The sequence below is a fragment of the Glycine max genome, chromosome 20 (assembly GCF_000004515.6).
Source record: "Glycine max cultivar Williams 82 chromosome 20, Glycine_max_v4.0, whole genome shotgun sequence".
Classification (NCBI taxonomy): Eukaryota; Viridiplantae; Streptophyta; class Magnoliopsida; order Fabales; family Fabaceae; genus Glycine; species Glycine max.
Window position 1 is genome coordinate 3,548,487 of NC_038256.2, and position 23,906 is coordinate 3,572,392.

A 23,906-nucleotide genomic window follows, 5' to 3' on the forward strand; every position below is an offset into this window, starting at 1 on the left:
AAAAGCTAACAAGTACCCTTAAATAACTCCACTGCCCCTAAAATACCAACATTACACTAACAACTGTTCAGCTTGCCAAAATTTATATAAAAAAATAATATAATCCTCATACAAATACAATCATGCAAGCATATTTGAAAACTTAAAATACGAATAACTCAAGTTAAAACCAATTCATTTTTTACAACTCTGAACAAATTAACTAAGGTACAATAGGCAAATTTGTTTTCACTAATATTAGTAGGTCATCACCACTGCAGTAGAATTTAAGTTAAACTTAGATAAGTACCTTATGAAGAGGCCAGCTACCTTGGCACAGCTAACAAGTCAGAACTGAAGAAATTTCTGCATGTATAATTGAACAAATTTGTTATCAAACTTGTGTGTGAGTGTGTGTGTGTTTGTATGATGAGTGTGTGTGTGTGTGTGTGTGTGTGTGTGTCATGAGTGTGTGTCTGTGTGTTTCTATCATACGTGTGTGTGTGTGTGTGTGTGTGTGTGTGTGTGTGTGTGTGTGTGTGTGTGTGATTAGGGTTTGTGTGTGTGTGTGTGTTTCATGACCAATTTTTCTTACTGGCAATTCAGTGGCAGCGTATTGCTTAGGCTTCCATCAAAATGAAAGGAAAATCAATGAGTGTGACAAAACAACTTCACTCTTCACTAGTTTAACACAAATAAAAAAAATTAAACTACTTCAAGGATAAAAAAAGGTTCAGAAGCAGCAATGCCACTAGAGAGTAGAGATCAAGAACAAGAGAGAGGAAGAATAAGACATATAATTCTTTCATCAATTGGTCAGGTTTCCTAACTAGTGATATTACACAATGGAAATGTTGAACCAAAATAAGTCAAATTGAAGGAAGAAGATTTGCTTTAAGGTTACACTTTGGAGCATACATTTGCCACAACCTCATTTCTGGAGGCTTTCATGCCCAATAATCTGCTAAGATCCCAATTTGTGTTAGGAAAAGCTCAACATCCCATGTCCCCCCATTTTGTGTACCTAAAACAAAGCTCTAGAATTCCAGTTTCAGGGACAGTGTGGTACTTACCTTTGATAAAACCGATGTTAATAAACAAATCTTAATTACGAGTATGCCACTGCGCTTTTGTTAACATCGGTTTTTCCGGAAACCGATGTTAACATGCCGATGTTAAATGTATATTTTTTAGTAGTGAACACTTTGTAATTGATTTCAAAATAAATGTTTCAGGGACACTGTCATACTTACCTTTGATGGAAACTTCACTGATAAGTGAGCTCCAGGGTCATTGTAAACACAAACCCACAAAGGCATAGTGCTGCTGAGGTCCAGGGTCACTGTAAACACAAAGCCACAAAAAGCATTGAATCCCCAGGAGGGTGAAATAATGAAACTCGAAGACAAACATTTAAGATGTTATTTTACCTTAAAATTTGTAGCAAAAATCAAAAGCCAGCTTGCAACGAAAACCATTCAAACAAAGGAAGAAGCAGACACCAATCGAAGCGAAGCAAGGTGTTGACTCACACTCTACAATGTGGGAAATGACGACACGAATTATGACCACAAAGCACAGAAAGAAGCAGGTTTGCCCACGTACCTAAATGCGACAGTGACGAACACGAACTCGAATGGGAACAGCTGCGAACTCGAACTCGAACTCCAACACGTACTCGAACTCGAACACCAACTCGAATGGGAACTGGTGCGAACTCCAACTCGAACACGAACAGGAATGGCAGCTTCAGGAGGACCAATAACCTAAGTGATGAGGAAGAAATGGAGAAAGAGTTTTGGTTACTGAACGTGTGGAGGGAAAAAGGATTTTTGGGGTTTTAGTACTTATGAAAGGGACAACATCGGTTTTTTAAACAAAACCGATGTTAAGTAGTTCATGTCAACATCGGTGTTTTAAAAAACCGATGTTAACTTTCTAAAGTTAACATCGGTTTTGCAAAAACCGATGTTAACAAGTGAATGTTAACATTGGTTATTTAAAAAACTGATGTTGACATCGCCACCGCATTTGTGTTAACATCGGTTTTTTACAAAACCGATGTTAACAGTTAACATCGGTTTTTCATAAAACCGATGTTAACAGTTAACATCGGTAATTACGAGTATGCCACTGCGCTTTTGTTAACATCGGTTTTTCCGGAAACCGATGTTAACATGCCGGTTTTTCCGGAAACCGATGTTAACATGCCGATGTTAAATGTATATTTTTTAGTAGTGAACACTTTGTAATTGATTTCAAAATATTATAATCAATTACACTATGTTGAACTCATTGCTCTTAAGAAACTTAGAGATGAATCAATTTGTTTAACATCTTAGAATCATATTAAGAATGTATAAAAGAAGACTTAACCTATAACAATCATCATGTTTAGTCTAAAACAATCAATACATATGCCATATCTATAAAACTTGTTTGGCATTGTAAAATTATTAAACCAAAACTAAGACCTAAAGACATATCTTCAAGGTTTTAAGCTTTGGTCCCACAATAATTCCTCAATCGAAAATATGCTACTACTTTTTATTTTATAAATGTTAAGCCAAAATCAATTTGTATTTAGTAGTAAAAAATGGATATTATTCAATGGCCAAAAGTAATATTTTTTTGGAAATAATTAATTACCCTATTTAATATTAATGTTTTTTAGTCAATATTTAATATTAACGTTAATTAAATTTACTTGAAGCTTTTAAATATATTACTTTTCATAATATTAATATATATATAGAGAGAGAGGATATATCATATGAGAAAAATGTATCTTATATGAGAGTAAGAGAGTATCTTATAATATTTTCACTATATTGGATACCTCTGTTTTTTAAATTTGTTCCCATTTTTGGAAAGCCACATGACTGTCAACAATATATCTTTAATTATTGTAAATTTCTGGTTGTGTTGGTTTTGAGTTTAGGGGAAGGGGTGCCAATATAGTTTGAATGTCTTCTCCTCTCTTTAGCTAGCAATGGTCACCTTTTAATTAAAAAAGATTTTATTAAAAGTTATAGGGAGTACTTTTACTCATTACAATAAAAAATATTGTCTATTTTACTTTTTCAACTAATATTCTTAACACATTAGTTAATATTTTCCTTAATTCATAAGTATTATTATTTGAGAGGACATATATACGATGGGATCAAAATGATATCAATGTGTCAAATTACTGTATAACACCAAATATCACTGATTCATTTTAATTTGATCTAACGACTCTTAGTAATTCACTAAAAAAACTCACGGGACCCCTTTCTCCCCGGCCATTACGCTCTCACAAATTTCTTATGTCCTTCCCATCGTCACATGGACCTCCCAGAATCATAAAGCATGAACTATCACTGAGTAATTAACACCCTTTTCATTGTGGCAACAGATTTAGGAATCAAATTATCTTCTGCAATTTCTAATTTTGTGCAGCTTTGTGGCAGCAATGGACGATAGTTAATCATTATAGTTAAAGAACTGCAAATAAACTAAATGAAGGTTTAAAAGTTAGGCATATAAACCTGCCTATAAACTAAATGAGCTACAATTTCCTATTTATTGTTTGGCCAAATGCCATCTGATTGGGAGAATTAGGCGTGAACCCAAGTGCTTCAAGATTGGAACCACTAGAGTTGTGGCGCACATAGGTAGCTCGCTAAGATTCCAATGCAAGACGCTGATTTTGCATAGGGACAATCCATGGCAGTGCTGAGCGGAGCCATCAAAGTTGACGGCAAGATATGCATTTCCGAGGAGGCTGGGTTTAACTGAAAACCGAGGTTACAGGGTCAATTGATTTGTGAAAGGGGGTAATACTACACCAAAAGTGAGTTTACATGGCAATTATTTTGCGTTTTAGTGACAATAAACATAGATACTAATATTTTTACCGAAAATTCAATTATATCCAGGGTCGGTAAAGAATTTTCGACAATTGCGGCGAATGCTGGTAAAAGCCTCTTTTGTAGCCAGCAAAATGTAAATACTTGCGACAATAGTAACAACAGTCTGAATGGCCCGAAGAATGTATTTTTCCAAAAGACGGGTTGCTAACCAGTTTCAGCGATTGCTAGCCAACATACACACATTCTACTAATATCTACAAGAAACTGACTAATTTTTTAACCAGAGAAGATGCATAATTTTATAACGGAATTTCGCTTCTTCAATTCATTGGTCTATGTAATGATAGGTAATCCAATGGCTGGTGATTTCCTTGAAAGCCGGCTTAGATGTAATAAAAGGAAACATAGAAATTCATCTCTTCATAATTTTTTTAATGTGTAAATCAATATAATACAAACATCATTTGTCACTTTTGAACTTCTGAAAAAACACAAATAATTACAATTTAGGGAAACAATCAATATAAATTTCAGAACCCTAACAGATACCATTCACAACAAAATATTCAAAAAAATGAAAGAATAAACTGGATGATCAAAAACACAATAACCAATAAAATAATTACCATACAATTCCATATCCCTAAGTTCTTAACTTCAAATAATAAGTAACTAACCATTTAGAAAGTAATGAAGCATGCAATTTTCGATTTGTAAGAGCACCAGACAGGAGCGTGGGCACCATGTGCTGAAATATCCATTGTTCCAGGCAGTAACAGGTAGTAACAGGGACCAACAATTAGATCATATTCTAAAGATTGGTTCTTCACATTGATAGATTTCATTTCAGTTGTGTCTATTTCAAGCTTCTCAATCATGCAATTTAAGATCAAAGGTACCACTAATAGTACTCAGGCATGTGGCAGAGTCACTTACCTTTAATATTTTGAAGACATGCTTTTGCAAGACCTAATATTAAGGGATACATAGTATTAAATAAAAAAATCTGCTGAACAATCTCATAATTAGGCATGCATGTTTTATCAAGAGAATCATTTTCCTGTCCTGCTTTAAATCTTCTTCAGTCTTCACTTAAAATTAAAATTCCTCTTATAACTGTTTAACTTAATCAAGTCATAAGAAACATGAAGTTGTGAGTTCTTCAGGGAAATCAAAGTTTTCCTAAAAACAAAATCAAAGGTAGAGTTCAAAATTTCCTTTACCTATGACATGCATGGTGTAGATTGAGGGTCTCGCTGTTTGCCATAGAAAATTAAAAATGCACCTGCCAAATGGATCACAGACCAAAAGCATCTCAATATATGTTTAAGTTTCCTTAAAACAGAACAAAGATCAAGTTTAGAGTACTCATTTACAGAATATTAAGTAATAAGTCTCATTCAATATCTTTAAAGCCAAGACCAGATTAGTGAGTATTCCTCATACTACCAAAAAACTTAACTATTTACCAACAAACACCTACACTGACATACACAATATATGTTCTTTCTCTAAACAGTCCTGTGGTGATTGCATCTGATTCCAAGGATAAGTTTGCAGTTGTCATTCATGCATTTTATTGCCTTTCCTCAAATGATCAGGTTGGTTCAGTCTGCATGTTTGTTGTTGCTTGAGATTGGCAGGTTTAGAGTGGTTTTATTTAGTATTTAGTTTCTGACCTTTTTAAAAAAGCCATCTTACTCAGAGCATAATTATCCGGCTATAAAAAATTACAATTTCATCAAATATGATGCTATATCTCTTCATGAACATAATATTATATTTATTCTTATACATGCTGATGCTAGAGTCTAGAGTATTTAATATTCCTCACAGGACCTAACCCCTTTGTGGATACTTGTTTATCTGAGTTGGGTTTGGGTTTAGTGAAGACGGTCAGTTCTGTTCATAAAATTCAAAGGTATTAATTATTTTACAAATGGTGTTAATATTTTGTATTTATTTCCCTACGCTTATATTGCATTTGCTATACTAGGTTAGACGGTAAAGTAAATTCAAAGGTTTGATGTGCCTAATATTCTTGTGTCTTAATTGTTTACAAATTGGCTTTGCACTACTAGAAATGGGTGTTTTTACGATAGCCATTCTACGGTGGTTCTTTTAGAACCGCCTTAGAAAATGAACTAGTGGTAATTTTGTAATTATTTATTGAAAAAAGCCTTGTACGACACACATTCTAAAGACGGTTATTAAAAACCACCTTAGAATGTGTGTTGGTCATAAAAATTATGACGGGTTTTATTAAAACACCATCGTTATCTCAGTGGTCTTCCACCCTCTTTCATAAAGGTTGTGGTGTCCCTTGGCATTCAAAAGTGCCGAAAGAAAGAAACCTAACAACGCCATAGCGTTCTCTAACCCATCGTCCCTGGACCCCCGCACGCAAACTCCCTCTCAATCTCCACTGCGTCACGCACAATCTCCCTCACACGCCCCTCACTAAGCTTCTTCCTGAGAAGCAAGTACAAGAGACACACAAAGTTGCAGTGAAGCCCCTCATCTCGCGAGATGAGTTCGTTGGAGAAGGTGAGCCCCAACATTAACCCGTGCTTCTTGAGCCAAAATATCGCGCAGAAGCTTCTGGAGAAGAATATTCCTTTGATGCAAGCGAATGCCATGAGGCACTCCGCGAAGGATTCTGAGGCATTGATCTAGCGGAGGGCCCACTGGGCTTTTTTGGTGATGCATGGGATGATGTTTATGGCGCGAAACAAACAATTTTTTTTGTGGAGTCTTTGATGTAGGTTTCTAGGGGGAGGCTGTACATTTCGGAGTGGATATTTTCGATGGCGATTTGGAAGCCGTAGAAAGCTTGGGCCTCCGGGAGTTGGATTTCTTTGATGAAGCGGCTGCTGAGGTTTTCTAGGACGATGTCGTCGGAGGCAACGAAGAAGGCGAGGACGTGGGTGATGAAGTGGCGCTTGCCATTGCTGAGGATGGCCCAGTGGCGAAGGTCCGGCGAGAGGTCCACCTCCTATGTGTAGAAGCAAGCTTCATGATGATGAACCAAGCAATGCTGATGATGCCAAAAGCTCAAATGATTGATTCAAGATTGATTCAAGACTTCAAGATCAAGCATCAAGAATCCAATCCAAGATTCAAGATTCAAGAGAAGAAATCAAGAAGCAACAAGTCAAGACTTCATATAGGATAAGTATTAAAAGAATTTTTCAAAAACCAAATAGCACAGTTTTGTTTTACAAAAGAATTTTCTCAAATTTTCTAAGTTACTAGAGTGATTACTCTCTGGTAATCTATTACCAGTTAGCAGTAATCGATTACCAGTGACCAGATTGGTTTTCAAAATATTTTCAAATGATTTGTAACGTTCCAAAATGATTTTCAAATAGTGTAATCGATTACACTATATTAGTAATCGATTACAAGTGAATCTGAACGTTGGAATTCAAATCCAATTGTGAAGAGTCACAACTTTTCATAAAATACATTGTGTAAGCAATTACACCATTGTGGTAATCAATTACCAGTGAATAGTTTTGAAGAAAAAGTTAAGAGTTATAACTCTTAACATGATTTTCTCAAAAGTCATAACTCTTCCAATGGTTTTTTGACCAGACATGAAGAGTCTATAAAAGCAAAACCTTGGCACGCATTTTACAAGCATCCAAAACACATATCTCTTTCAAATCTTTTTTTTACCATTGCCCATTGTCTTTCTTTGCAAAAACTCTTGCCAAAAAGCTTTCTAAACTTTGGTTTCAAAACTTTGTTTTTCTGCAAGTGGAAATTCTGCAGAAAACAAAAGTGTACTATCTTTTCTTCCTTCTTCCTCTTGCCAAAAGATTCAAAGGACTAACTGCCTGAGAATTCTTTTGATTCTTCCTTCTTCCTCTTGCCAAAAGATTTAAAGGACTAACCGCCTGAGAATTCTTTTGATTCTTCCTCTTCCCTCTGAACAAAAGATTTGAAAGGACTAACCGCCTGAGATATCTTTTGTTTCCCCTTACAAAGATTCAAGGGACTAACCGCCTAAGAATTCTTTGTCTGAACACATTGGAGCGTACATCCTTTGTGGTACAAGTAGAGCGTACATCTACTTGGGTAGTAATACTGAGAACAAGAGATGATACATCTCTTATGGATCAGTTCAAGTGGAGCGTACATCCACTTGGTTGTTCAAAGAGAACAAGGAAGGGTAGATCCCTTGTGGATCTTTGCTTGTAAAGGATTTTACAAGGTTATTGGAAATCTCAATAACCATTGGTTGCTTGGGGACTGGACGTAGGCACAGGTTGTGGCCAAACCAGTATAAATCTTGTGTTTGTTTCCTTCTTCCCTACACTCTTTAATTTCCGTTGTGCACTTTTTATTTCCACTTTACTTTTGTCTAAGTTATTGTTTCTGTTCTTTACTTTCTCATAACTTATTAGTAAAGCCTAATTGAATCTAGTAACATTAAGAAGGATAAATTTTTAATTAGTCAAGACACATCATAATTAATTTAACCCTGCTTCTTAATTATTCCAAGGCCACTTGATCCAACACTCTGCCATCCAAAACAAGGCCTCGACTTTCTTATACATTTCCCAAATTTGAGGGTTTTGGATTGGGAACATCCAGAACCGGCATGGGTTCGGAGCCAAGAGTGGTTCTTTTGGTATCCTTGTGGATTATTTTAATAGTCTTGTGAAGTTGCCTGCTATAGTCGTCTAGAAGGCGGAGAAGTATACTTCAGCGATCATAGCTTGGTAAGCTGTTTGAGATCCATGATTACTTGATTTTTGTTTGTTTCTCTTTGCAATGGTCTATTGTGATATTATGCTTATTTAAGCACTTTTCCCCCCGTTTATTTAAAGACTTTTTAACCGCCATATCACTGAGGATGTTGGAGCTGATTTGAATGAAGGTTATGATACATACATTCCCAAAAAAGGTATGTGATTTGTCTATAACCTAATCTTTTAGTTTATGAATTTAGTTAGATTTTGAAATGCTACTTGGATGATTTGTGCATGAGAAACAATGTTCAATTGTACACTGCTATTTATGTTAGTAATTTTTTTTCTTCTGTTGTTAATTTGTAAAGCAGACTTAGGCTCAGAGGGATTTGGTGATCTTCGTGCTTGCGTTAGAGACAAAAATATCCCGCTTCAAAACATTCATTTTGTGGTATGAAGTATATCATGATCTATGTTTTCAAAATATTTTAATATGTTGCTGAATTAATTATTGATGGTCATACATCAATCTTGTTTCATTTTTGCAGACATTCTGTAACAATCTTAACAAGGTAATTATTCATTTTGGATTGTTTGATTTTGGCATTTTAGAAATTTCTAAGTCAAGTGGTGATAACCTTGTGAGTTGTGTGCTATTGTTCAATTTAAGTACAAGTGATGAGAATATGAGTATTAACTAATTATTCCTATCTTTGCAGATACTGGCAACAGCTTATATCCGTCATGCACCTTGGGAAATGGGAGTGCATAAAAGGAATGGTGTTGTCTATCTTGATGTGTAAAAATTACCAAAAAAACCTCAAAGTGATTTAGATCGTAGGAGGTAAGATTAGATGCCTTTTTATTTATGATATTTGGATATGTAAATCTTTAGTATAATCAATGGAGCAACAATCAAGGCAGATGATCTCGGTTTGTTCATCTGTGTGAGAGAAAATGTTATCAATAAAGCAAAAAAGGGTACATGTTAGGGAAAATGGAAAAGCATCTTGCTCAGAGGAAGTGTGTGACTGTGGTATCAAGCTGATTACAATGGTTTGCATCCACTTCACACCATCTTTTTCCCTAATTATGGTTGGAAATAATGCCTTATATTGGAACCAAGCCGGAAAATTCAAATTAATTGACATCGGAAGATATTGGCAATGTAGAAAACTAAACACACTCAAAGAAACATTTAATTTTGAAAGTGAAAGGAAAAAAAGTGAAAAAGAACAATGTTTAATTTGTAAAAATATGATGTTTTCCTTTCTACTTAATTATTATACAAAATAGAATATTACTTTCCAGTTCCCTCTTTTTGCTTCCATTTTTTTAAATTTTTTATTGGATAAACCTTAAAATTAATGTGTTTGGAAATTAGATGTCATGTAGGATATTGTTTTGAGAGCCTTGCAACTGAAGATCCTAATAAAGCAGATGGAGAGGGGATACATCATGTTGATGCCAATGTTGAATTTTGTGCTGTGATTAAGACAAAATTAGGAGCTCACCGCATCTTAATGGGTGCTGAGATGGATTGTTGTGATTCGACTATTGAGGCAAAGAGATTTTATGTGGGGTTAAAGGCAAGTTGTGAGGTTGACATATTTCCAGTTGTCTTGTGTTATACTTTAGTCTCAATTCTTATTTTTCTTTTCCAATAGCGCATTTATGTTGGCTTGACGATATACAACTGTCATTTCTTATGATGTAGTTAAATTATCACATCGAGGAAAGATTCGAGAGGGAGAAACTGTTGAAGTTTTGGGTACATTTCCTATCTTTTGTCATCAATCTTTTTACTTTCTTAGGTTCTCATTTTCACTAGCGTGATAAATTCGACAAGCCTCTTTTTCTGTTTGCAGATTCAGTCATTTCTGGTTGGTGTTCCATATATTATCATAGGATTTAGGTAATTGTTTCTGTTTCATATAATTACAGTATTACACAGTTCAACTAGATTTGGAAAGATTGATTTTCAGCTTATTGAAGCATAACCCTTTTCTTCCATTTGGCATGTTTGACAAATGAAAAAAATCATATTGATAGTGGTTTCTAGCCTGTGTGTATGTTAATATAACTTGGTTGTGATACAGGGATGATGTAGGTCATCTTGTTCGGACAGAAAGATTTAGAACCAAAGATATAGTTGAATTGTGTAATACTTAGAACCAAATAAGTTAAATGACAACACCCTTTCCTAGAATGAATTGTAGTAGAATAAATTGAATATGTCCACGCATTATTACTCATGAATTGTAGTATAATAAATTGAATAAGTTCCAACCATAGTCAAATCAAGGGATGTTGTTGTGCTTAATTAGCTGTGAAGTTAGTTAATAGATTTTCTTGTGTCATTCTTTGTGTGAGGGGAATGGATTCTGACCTTAAGCATAATATCCTGACCTTTACTTTATGGGATCTATAGTAGCATTATAGTTGTAGTGTTCAGAATTTGTGCAGGCTTTCAAGTAGAGGTTTTTCTTGATCATTGGGGATAGATCACAATAAATAGATATGAAGTTCATGAAACTTGGAACAAGGCCAGATAGTTTCTGCAGTGAACAAGCTACCAGGTATTTATACTTACTAACTGAGTAATGTAGTTCAATGAAAACTACATTACTCAATTAGTAATTGTGCTTTATATTTTTGTGGTGCTTTCTTTCAAAATTTTCTTTTACTTTATATTCTTATTTTGTTAGTTGTGAAATGATTGCATTATTAGATAGTAATAATGGTGTACTAGCCACTGCAATCATAATAATGGTCTCCATATGTAGTTGTTCTCTGTGTCTCCTAATATTATTCTGTATGATACTCATTAAATAGCATCATCCCCCATCAGATATATATGCGCTTACTTACGCAGCTACCTAGCAACTACCTTTCAATATATATTTTATATTTTTGCTGTCTTAGTCTAGCCCTGAAATAACCTGATATATACAATTCATTAGAAGTCATCACTTATCAGTATGGATATGGATTTGTTGAAACCAATTAATGTAACCAAGCCCCAGTAAATGAGCGAGATGCATGCGGGGCTCATGTATGTGACTAAGAGTACTATTTAAAATGTATATTGTAACTACAACTTAAATGCTATAAATATAAATTATAAAACAATTGAATTTTTATTTAATAAAAAATCAAGTTCAAGCACAAGAGAGCATGCACAATTTAAAATGCAAGTTAATAAAACTTAAATGCTAGTATAAATATAAATTATAAAACAATTACCTTTTTATTTTATATTTTTTTAGTCTTGAGGAAGGCCTAAGGCTCGAAAACAACAAAATTAAGAATGAACAACACAACCCACAACCAATATGCTTGTATTATTTTTCATCATTTACATTTTTTTCCCTTTAAAATAAGAGTTTAATATCATACACTATCATAGTGTGAAATAGTTTTTATCATAAAATTTAATGAATTTATCATAAATTATGTTATAATTGAATGACATTATAAATGTATAATTTATTTATTTTCTTAAAACAATACACACCTTTGGGTGTGTTTTTTTTTTTTTTTTTGTAAAATGATCCTTAATCATATGCTTGCAGGCATGCTTGCAGCCTTATGTAGGTGCTCATGGTCCTAGACCATTATTGGAAAAGATAATGGGTCACGGTCTTTTTTTGAAACTCAATCACAATAAAGCCCATTGGATTGGTCCAGGTTTGTTGTACTTTGCCCTATCTTTTAGTACGTAGTTACAGTTAATATTTGAAAAAAAAAATATTATTTATAGTGGTCCAACTTTACTTAAGCATATTATTCTCTCGTGAAGATACATGTGTCCTTGTTAGAAAAAAAGACTAATTTGTGCCTTATAAATAATTGTTATGCATATTTTAAATAGCATAAGTTTTTATATTTTAAAATTAAAAATCATATTAGATTTGTGTGATTTGGTCACTTAATTTTTTACTCAATCAAGTTCTTCTATTTTAAAATTAAATAAATTTATATTGTGACATGTTTTTTTTTAAATGGTTAAGCCTATCCTTTTTATAAATAGGCTAAAAACTAGATTAAGCCAAACTCAATAGTTTATGCAAGTCAAGTCGTGAGTCCATGGTAGACATTCTCACAGTAATCTTTGCAATTGCACAAAGTGTTCGAGATGCTCTCATTATAAACTGGAATCCTACCTATGATTACTATGAGAAACTGAATGTTAAGCAGGCATATTACCTTTTGATGGAATTTTTGCAGGTTGGGTGCTACCATAATTATTTGAATAGCTTGGAACATTTCTGGCATCTAATGTTGTTTCAATTTATTTTTCTATTTTGCAGGCTAGAGCACTATTAAATGCAATAGGAAATCTAGAGTTAATTGGTCCCTATGCTGAGGCTTTGAGCAAGCTCGGGCATAAATTAGAAAATGTGGCATACCAAGTGTGAATTCCCTATTGTATCTCTTCTTTCTCATTTTTAATTCTATAATGTGGAATGTTCCACTGCTCTTTAATAACTAATATCCGATTGGTGGTTATTTAAAAAAAATGTTAGATTGATGGTTTATTAGTATAATTTTTATTTAATACAAAATAAACTATACTTAGAAGAAGTGTGGAGATAGCACATGAGGCACGAGAAATTTATTATGATAGATGCACCAAAGATTCTTCTGACTTTATGAGAGATGAAAGATATAGGAAATGTCCCATTGTAATTGAAACTTACGTGGGAAACTATGGAGCATATTTGGCTGATGGCTCTGCATATGTGTGAGTGAACAAAACCAATTATGTCTAAAAAAAGCAATGTTTTCTAAGACAGTTTAGGTAAGAAATAAGACTGTCTTAGAAAAGACACTTTCAAAGATGGTTCTTAGCTAAGACCATCTTAGAAAGTATTTGAAATGATACTTTCTAAGACGGCTCTAATTTGAGACCATCTTAGAAAGTATCCTTTCTTTTCTAAGACGGTTGTTACCAAACAACCGTCTTAAAAAGTATCATGTTTAAGATTTTCTAAGACGGTTGTATTTAAAAACCGTCTTTGAAAGGAAACTTTCTAAGACGTAGAAAAGACTTTTTCTAAGATGGGTTTTAGCTAAGACCGTCTTAGAAAGTATTTGAAATGATACTTTCTAAGATGGTTCTGATCTGGGACCGTCTTAGAAAATATCCTTTCTTTTCTAAGACGGTTGTTTTAGAAAGTATCATGTCTAAGACAATCCTAGTTGACAACTGTCTTAGAAAGTTTGATTATTCTATAATGGTTGTTTTTTAACCGTCGTTAAAGGTCTTAACTTTCAATGACATTGGATATAAGAACAGTTTGTAACCGTCGTTGAATGTCTTTATTAACTGTCTTTAAAAGGCTTTTTTGCAGCAGTTTTAAACATATAAATCCCATGCTCATTGCTTAATGTTAGAGAGAGCTTTGTTTCTGCTTGGAGAAAGCTACAATCTATATCCATTACATTTTCCTAGAACTTCCTATTGGAAAGCAATGAAGGTATGTAAATATGTATTTTTTTTAATATTTTCTCCTTGTTTTACATAGTTTGTGCATTTATGATTATGATGTATTCTTTTAGTTATTAATTAATGTATACATTGCATGGCTGACTAGAGTTTTTTGGACATTATTTGCATCTTAGTGTTTATTTTGCAAAGACTTCATAATATTCCTTTTAGGCTTGATATGATTCTTAAACAATTAAGAGAGAATATTTTTTAAAAATAATTTTTTTAATATTTCCACTGAGTGATTATTTTTTATTATTTTTGGTGACTAAAGTTGTTTTTCACCACTAGATGCAAGAGGATCATGACCAATATTTTCTTAAGTCCATCTAGTCAGTGATTTTTCGGTAACTATTTCTATTTACTTAATTATATCTCAATGTAATTAAATTTTATTATATATAATTTTGTTTTTTGTAATTATGCAAGCATATAAATTTTATTATTTATACTTTGGTTCTTTTTAATTTATTTGATTATTTTGTTTTTTTATATGATGTTAAATGGATTAAAACTATTATATATTTATAATTTAGGTATTGCCTATAGGGACACACAATTCACGTTGGCATATGTTAATATATTTATTCCCATATTTTCTGAATTGTATAGGTATAGACTATAGTGACACACAAGATATGTGGCTGGATCCTATTCACACTAAAATTATGTGTGGGTATATGCCGAATGGATTTATACCTACATACATTAGTCTATAGTGAGACTTTTTGTATGTGTCAATATGGATAAATAACATGTAAATTACATTCAATGTGATCTCAGTCATACCTAATTCCAATTGATCTAAATTTTATTCTATATAGAGATCAATACAAACACTATATAAATATTGCAAACAAAACAAGCTTATAATGAAATGATAAACTTTAACTTTATTTCTGCAGAAAATCCAAACAACAAAATATTTGTAAACCATAAGATATAGACCATAAGCAAACTAAAATAAGGTACTATCAAGAATTACACCCATATGAACAATGTGCTCATGAAAAAAAAAATTTAAGTGTTACCTTTAGTAAGTGGATCAACTAGTATGGAATGAGTCCCTATATATTCTATACAAATCTGCATATTCTAAATTCATTATTTAACAAACAAATATTTTATGTCAACAAACTTTTACTTGGTTGAATCCTTAATAAGACCACTAAGATGTTGTCCCAGTAAACACCCTGTAACATCCCAGTTTTTCACGAAATAAATTAAAAACGTTTTCATTTAAAATAAATGGAGTTTTAAAAAAATGGTGAGGTTTTTATAATTAAATAAATAAGGAGAAATAACTGTATTAAAATAATGATTTGAAGGAAAATAAATAAAAGATATTCGATTTATTCATTTGATAGAAAATAAAATAGAGTTACTTTTTATAAAACAATAAAAATAAATAAATAAACAAATTAAATAATAGGTTGTGAGTACTCTAGCTATAAATATAGACATGTTAGGTCAGTTTTTAGAGTAACGATAGGCTCTACGTCTCCTCTTCCTCTCAATCTCGTTTTCTTTTTTCCCCTCCCAAAACCCTCTTAATAAAATGACGATCTCGGACTCGTTAACCGTTGGATCGCTATGATATTTCAGCACCAGGTTTGTAACTCATTTCCGAGCATTCTCACTGTTGGAAATTGTGAAAAAGTTTTGGAGCTAAGACAAATGTCCTTCGTATCGTAACTTTCTCTTTTCCTGCAGAGACTCAAAACTTGTCTAGTAAAACTAGGATCCCGGACTCGTTAACCGTTGGATTGTTGTGAAATTTAGACACCTGGTTCTTGATTCAATTCTGCACATCTTCAATGTTAGGATTTGCAAAGAAGTATTCATGGAGAGAGAAAAGTGAATCGCACAAAGATAGTACAAAATGAAGGTTTTAATTTCTTGTCCTTCTCTCCAACGCTTGGAAACCCTATCAGAGTAAACCAGAGGAAAAGCTTGAGGAATCTCAGGAAATCACTAGAGATTCCGCTATCACTGTCAGAATACACACATGAACCCGCTTAGAGATAAGGGATGAGTTTATCGCAATTGGAGTTAGAATAAACATGTGTAGGAATCCTTAGAGGATCAAATTGGGGTTTATTTTGAGATGTTTATTGCATTGAAATTCTATCTATATGATTATGTGAAATTGTTGAGGGGTTTTACTCCCCGTGGATTGAGAAACATTTTTATATAATTTGTTTGTTTTTTTTATAGGATTAATGTGATAAATAGTTATATTGGGATCGTGAAATTATGATTGAAATTGTGTATAAGTGATAAATTAAATATGTGACGAATTGGGGGATAACATGTTGCTTTGAAATTATAATATTGTTATTGAGATTGAGTATAAGTGTAAAGTTTAACATCTGTTAATTTGTGAGATACACGTAAACATGTGATGGTGGATTGTGACATTATGAAATGTGAAATTGTGGACATGAGATTTGGTTGTAAATAAGTGTGTGTTTAACACTTGATGTTATAATACTTGTATTGTGAGCTATGAATTATACAATAACCCGACTAGTATTTACCTTGAGGAAAATGTCTATATGCGATGTTAAAGGAAAAGTGTAGGTTTCCTTGTTAGGAACCCGTGTTAAATTTTAGCGTAATGTGTTAAATGTGTTTGAAATATGAGTGTGAGGTCATGGGTATTGTATAATTCATGAGCAGTTTTTGTGTGTAAAAAGAATTATTTTAGGGGTTGGACCTGAATAAAAAAGGTAAGGCCCTAACGGATTGTTCGGAGTCTAGGCCTTGGGGGTAAAGACACTCGGTTTGAGTGCCCCTTTAAGCCTATATTGATCCCATATGGTTCGAGCATTCTCGCAAAATGGAGTGACCCTGACTTGTCACCTTATAATTTCACTTAGTGAGAGTGACCTGATATACCCATTGTGTGGTGTGACTTGTTATGTACTCCTTAGCGCCCTAGGGTGGTTTTTCACTGACATGGTACTACATTGCATTTAGGCTTGAGTCTAAGTGTATCTATTGCATAACGCTTGTGTATTTATTGATATTGATTGATTTAGAGATATTGTGTTTTGATCTTTGAGTACATGAATGATGTAAAAATGAATGAGATGTGTTGTGTTGTGATGTGATGTTATGCGACAAAGTGGTGGAATTACGTGAGCTATGTTTAAGTAAGTTGTATCTCATTTACATGATATGTTGTTAGTCGTCTTATACGACCAACTTTTGTATAGAAAACTTTTTCAAAACATGTATAGTTTCCCCAATTTATAGTTCTTTTGTAGGAATTTGTAAATAAATCTTGATATGTTTAGATACCTGTCATTAGGGTATCTTTAATTGGAATTAATGATAAAATCTATACATTTTCAGGTCACAAGAGGCTAAAGTCTTGAAGTGCTAAAAGGAGCAGTTGCACTAAGCGAAACCTATGGGCTCAACTCGCATCTACCGCTAAGTGCAGCTACAACGCGCTTAGCGTGATGAGAGAATCTGGAAGAGCACAAGAATCGAGGCCACGCGCTAAGGGTGAGATCAGCTCGCTAAGTGGGACTTTCGTCTCTTGTCAAGCTCAGCGCACGATTGGCGCCAAGCCCAAATCCACTTACTCGCGCTAAGCGCGACATCGTGATTTCAAAGCCTATTTAAAGCCTGATTTGTCAGAAATAAAGGATACAACACATTTACCATAGCTACATACTTTTGCTCAAAATTTGAGAAGAGTGCCTGGAGGCAGCAGCTAAGAAAGGTAGCTAGGTTTCATCACTTTTAGAGATCGGAGAGTGTTTGAGTGATTATGAGGTGCCAAGAAGAGGAGGAGGGATCCCTCATCCTGTGTAAGCAATAATTGTTCTTTACTTTCTACCTCACTTGTATTAGGGTTCCTTGTATGGCTGGCTAAAAACCCTAGTTGGGGATTTCTAATGAACAGTTGATGTAATTTCTTCTCATATCTAATTAGTTGTGTTTTGTGTGTTCAATGCTTAATTACTGCATGCTCTTGGTCTGATCACCCATTTGTGTGTACTGTTAGGTGACTTTAGCATTGGGAAATGTACTGTTGCCTTAGAACTTGATAGAAGCAGGGCTAAATAACTGCATTACTAGGGATGGATTGTGGGGTTTTAGTTTTCTTATTATGCTATGATGATAATGCTGTTTAAGTTAAGCTTAGTCCAGCAAGAGGGATCTGAGGACGAAGCTTGGGTTAAATTAGTGTAAACTTACGAGGGATCAAGGTTTAGTACTTTAGGCTTCAACATAGAACACAAGAACATGATCAATTAGAGAAATATCTTCATATGCATCAACTTGTTTGTTAGAAAGACCCAACGTTTTTTTACCTATTGTTGTCAAATTTTTAATTACTTGCATTTAGTGCTTTTTAATGTAGAATCTAGTTTACTTTTGTTTATATTATCAATTGTCAATGTTGTTCACACGATGCCCTATTTCTGAATAAAACTCTGTCTAATAAGCAAGTTTCCTATGTTCGATACTCGGATCATTCTGTTTTAATTTTAAATACTTGGCGACCCGGTGCGCTTGCCGATATATCACTTTCCCATTGATATAAGTGTTTGTAAATTTAAGAAAAAGGAACTTTGTGGGGAATCGAACAAAGTATTTATGGCATTGTTGTCGGGGATTTTAATTCATTAGAAGAGTTCAGTTCAGTTTTAAGGCATTGCTTTATATTGCTTTCTTTGATTCATTGATTCTTTTTGTGAATATTTAGTTACTGCATAATTTATTGTTCTTTGGAATTGGATAATTGTTGTTTTGCTTGTTTTGTATGCAAAGGAGATCTGCTGCAGGTGATTTAATTCCCATCGATTTGGAGATTAACGCTACTTGCAGGAGACGAAACACAGAGAGAATTAGAAAATTTTTGCAGGACTTAGAAGCAGCAGCAACTCCAAGAGAAGAACCTCGATCTTCTGAGGCATCTTCTAGTTTTCCTACTCAAGGGCAATCTCATGCAGGAGTTAGAGGAGACACTATCATGGCTGAGCAGCCAAGGAGAGTGCCCTTGAAGACTATTCAAGTTCAAGTGTACCACAATTTTTCACTAGCATTGCACAACCGGAGGTTCAAGCCCAGACCATTACATACCCTCCATCATTGATTCAATTAATCCAAAATAATTGGTTTCACGGGTTACCAAATGAAGACTGATATGCACACCTAGCCACATACATTGAAATATGCAACACTATTCGATTGGCTGGTGTGCCTGAAGATGCAATTCGATTGAGCTTGTTTTCATTCTCATTGTCTAGAGAAGCTAAGAGGTGGCTTCGCTCGTTCAAAGGCAACAATCTTAAGACTTGGGATGAAGTGGTTGAGAAATTTCTAAAGACGTATTTCCCTGTGTATAAGACTGTAGAAGGAAAAACGACCATCTCTTCTTTTCACTAATTTCCAGATGAATCCCTGAGTGAGGCCTTAGAAGGATTTCATGGTCTATTGAGAAAGACACCTACTCACGGATTCTCAGAAACGATTCAGCTCAACAATTTTATTGATGGGTTAAGGCCACAGTCCAAGTAGCTACTAGATGCTTCTGCTGGGGGAAAAATAAAATTAAAGACTCCCGAAGAAGCCATGAAACTTATTGAAAATATGGCTGCAAGTGACATAGCTATTTTGAGAGATAGAGCCCACATTCTAACAAAAAGAAGCTTGCTAGAGCTTTCATCACAAGATGTATTGTTGGCACAAAACAAGTTTTTGTCCAAGCAATTGAAAGCATTGACTGAAACACTAAGTAAGTTGCCAACTCAAATACATCCTACACAATCTTTACCATTTACTGTTTTGCAGGTTGCAGGGTGTGCCATCTGTGGTGGAGCTCACGATTCTGGCTGCTGTGTCCCTGTTGCAACCTATCCTTTGGCGGGAGGGCGATGCGGGACTCACTGGTGCATCTTTCATGGGAGGAAAATGCGTGGAGTCGCCACCAACATTTATTCGAGAAAAACGTTGGAAAAATCGGAAAGGTGTGGTCTACGAACTTTAATCGTGAAAGGTTCAGGAGTTATTTTTACACACGGGGAAGGTATTAGCACCCCACGCGTCCGTCACAAAGGACGATAGCCTTTAATCAAGTGTGCAAATATGACTTCAAAATGTTTTATTTTCCCTTTTTTATGTCTTTTTGTGTTTTTATACTTTTTGTGTTTTTTGTATTTTTTATCTTTTTGTGGTCGACAAGGGTGTTTCCCTCGCTCTTACGTATTCCTCAATTGCGATGAGGAAATCTGACCTACGTAGTTCTTTGAGAACTAAACATTGGTTAAGTTGTTTTTATCCTTTTTTGCAAGATATATTATAACCGAACAAAAGGTCATTCAAGGCGTTAGACCATTAAACGAACTTTTGATTTTGAAAGGAGAGAAACGTTAAGGCGTTGGACCATTAACGATCTCTTGGTTTTTGAAAGTAGAGAAACATTAACGCGTTGGACCATTAATGATCTCTTGGGGTTGGTGGTCGACAAAAGCGGGGTTTTTGCTCCTACGTATCCTCAATTGCGATGAGGAAATCAGACCTACGTAGTTCTTGCAAAAAGTGGTAAAGTTACATGTTGATTTTATGCTTTTGAACAGTCCATGTTAACCGATAAAAGCAAAGAGGACCGTTTAAGGCGTTGGACCTTAAAACGGTCTTTAGAGATTTTTGCGGACAAAGCTTGATTTGTGAGTTGATTTTAGCTTTAGTTTCACTTTGGTTATTAGTCAATTCATTCAAGGAAACTTTCAAAGAAAAACATCTGATTGATTTTTCTTGATTATTTTATTATTATTTTTTTTCAAGATATTTTGATTATTTTATTATAATTTTGCTTTTTTTGGTTTAACCGAGGTTACAGCGTGAACAATCGGTTAGATTTTGTTTTAACAGTGATTGAACGAGATTACAATACAAATGATCGGTTGAAATTCATTTTATCATTTATTAGGTGAGAAAACTGCTTAAATAAACGGTTAAAAGCTCGTTAAAGCGGAAGAAAAGAAAACTAAAAGTAAGCGAAATTAAAGTGAAAGTACACAAAACAGGTAGGGACCACTAAAGGTGCATAGAGTGAATTGAAAGATTCGATTTCGGAAACTTACCGGTTGAAGACTGAAGAACGACGGAGAACGAACGAAGAACGGTGAAGAACAATGAAGAACGATGAAGAATTTTCACAGAATCGCTCACGGAAGCATTACAGAAGCACTTCGACTCGATTTTTCTTCACGAAAACATGTTTTTTGCCCAAAATAGCCGAAATGCATAGCTTAGGGAACATTTTGAAATAGCTCCCCCTCCCCTATTTATAAGGAAAAGGGAGGTGTTTTCCGCCTAGAGGCTTCTTGAGGAAGATTTCTAAGCGCACCCTAATTACTAAGTTCACCCCCCTTTTCGTACTTTACAGAAAAGTTATGGAAGCCTTACAGAAGTGTTTCGGATTTGATTTTCATCTTTTTTTCTCTTCCCTTTCACCAATGTTAAGTGAAATATGCTTACCCAAGGTTTTCGGAAATTTTATGGAAGCATTACGAAAGCCACGTAAACCATTTTTCAACAACGTGGAGGAGCTTGCCGCCCAGTCGCTTCCTCCTTAAGCAACCCAACTTCCAAAATGTTTCGGAAGGCCTAGATTCGAATTGCTATTTACACCCCTATCTTGATAAGTTCACCCCCCCCATTTTTGTGTTTTTTTATCGTTTTCTTTCCGAAATCTCACGAAACTTTACGGATTCCACCGCGATGAGTGTTAAGCCTTCTGAAGCGATCAACAATGGTCCTCGGATGAAATTAGAGTGTAACAGTTTATTTACACACACCCCACTTTGCTAAATACACTCCTGTCTTCGTGTTTTTGACCGATTTCTTCCCGAAACATCTCGGAACTTTACGGATTCCACAACGATGGGTGTTAAACATTTTGAGGTGGTCAAACGAAGGTCGTATGCCGACAAATAATGGTCCCCGGATGAAATTAGGGTATGACAATTGCCCCTCTTTACATATCTTTTATTGGAGATACAAGGGAAGTAAAGATAAGACACTAATTTCATTCGAGCTGAATATTTACCCGACCGGCCACTAGCGCAAATCCAAGCAGTAAAACCCATGAAGGCATGAAGATATTTAAATTCCTTTTTTTAAAAAAATACGTACAAATATAGGACGTCGAGTCCTACGAAGCACAAGGGAAAAGGATATTGAAGTTTTTGAGGTGAAGACATTGTCGTCTTCGAAATGTGTGTGGATTACCATATAGGGCATCTCTGCATGCTACCTGACTTCTCTAGGTCGGGGTAGAGGAACTGTGTGTGTACGAATAACCACTTGGGGTATTTCTGCTTGCCACCTGACTTCTCGGGTTAGGATTAATAGAAGTGCGTTTGTATGGATAACCACTTGGGGTATTTCCACCTGCCACCTGACTTCTCGGGTCAGGATTAATAGAAATCGTTTTGTACGGATAACCACTTGGGCATCTCCGCATGTCATCAGACTCACCGTCTCTGGATGACAAAGGTGCAGAAGACGACGTTAGTCTCTGCATGCTACCAAACTCTGAGTCTGATGGCTAGCAAAACAGTGTTTATACGGATAACCACTTGGGTATCTCTGCCTGCCACCTGACTTCCCGGGTCAGGATTAACAGAAATCATTTTGTACGGATAACCACTTGGGTATCTCCGCCTGCCACCTGACTTCACGGGTCAAGGTCAATAGAAATCGTTTTGTATGGATAACCAATTGGGTATCTCCGTCTGCCACCTGACTTCTTAGGTCAGGATTAATAGAAATCGTTTGTACGGATAACCACTTGGGTATCTCCGCATGTCATCGGACTCGCCGTCTCTGGATGACAAAGGTGCAGAAGACAATGTTAGTCTATGTGTGTCAACAGGCTTGCTTGCCCCTAGTTGACAAAGGGTGTAGATGATGACTTTAGTCTCTGCATGCTACCAGATTCTGAGTCTAACGGATAGCAAAAGAGTGTTTATACGGATAACCACTTGGGTATCTCTTCCTGCCACCTGACTTCTCGAGTCAGGATTAACAAAAATCGTTTTGTACGGATAACCACTTAGGTATCTCCGCCTGCCACCTGACTTCTCGGGTCAGGGTCAACAAAAATCGTTTTGTATGGATAACCACTTGGGTATCTCCGCCTGCCACCTGACTTCTCAGGTTAGGATTAACAGAAATCGTTTGTACAGATAACCACTTGGGTATTTTTGCATGTCATCGGACTCGCCATCTCTAGATGACAAAGGTGCAGAAGATGATGTTAGTCTCTGCGTCTCAACGGGCTTGCTTGCCTCTGGTTGGCAAAGGGTGCAGATGACGACGCTAGTCTCTGCATGCTACCGGACTCTGAGTCTAACGGATAGCAAAAGAGTGTTTATATGGATAACCACTTGGGTATCTCCACCTACCACCTGACTTCTTGGGTTAGGATTAACAAAAATCGTTTTGTACGGATAACCACTTGAGTATCTCCGCCTGCCACCTGACTTCTCGGGTCAGGATAGCGAAAGGTTGGGCGGTCGACAAAAGCGAGGCTTTTGCTCCTACATATCCTCAATTTGTGATGAGGAACTCATACCTACGTAGTTCTTAAGAAAGCGGTGTGAGACTAAAATAGTCTCTATCGGAAGATGCTGACATCTCCGAAAAGGGTGCAGATGAACACATTGGTCTCTGCTTGTCAATCGGACTTGGGGTCTCCGAATGACGAGGTGTGGATAACCGTAAGGTGTCTTCGCATGCTAACGGACTCTCGAGTCGCTGGATAGCAAAGGGTGTTTGCGGGTTACCGTCGGGTGTCTCCGCATGCCACCAGACTTTTGGGTCACGGTAACAAAAGGTGGGGTAGTC

The 23,906-nt window shown here is 35.3% G+C and overlaps 1 pseudogene; it reads left to right on the forward strand.

Moving 5' to 3' along the window:
- Nucleotides 1-8,445: 8,445 nt before the first annotated feature.
- On the forward strand, nt 8,446-10,708 carry LOC113000786 (NAD-capped RNA hydrolase DXO1-like; annotated as a pseudogene).
- Nucleotides 10,709-23,906: the final 13,198 nt, after the last annotated feature.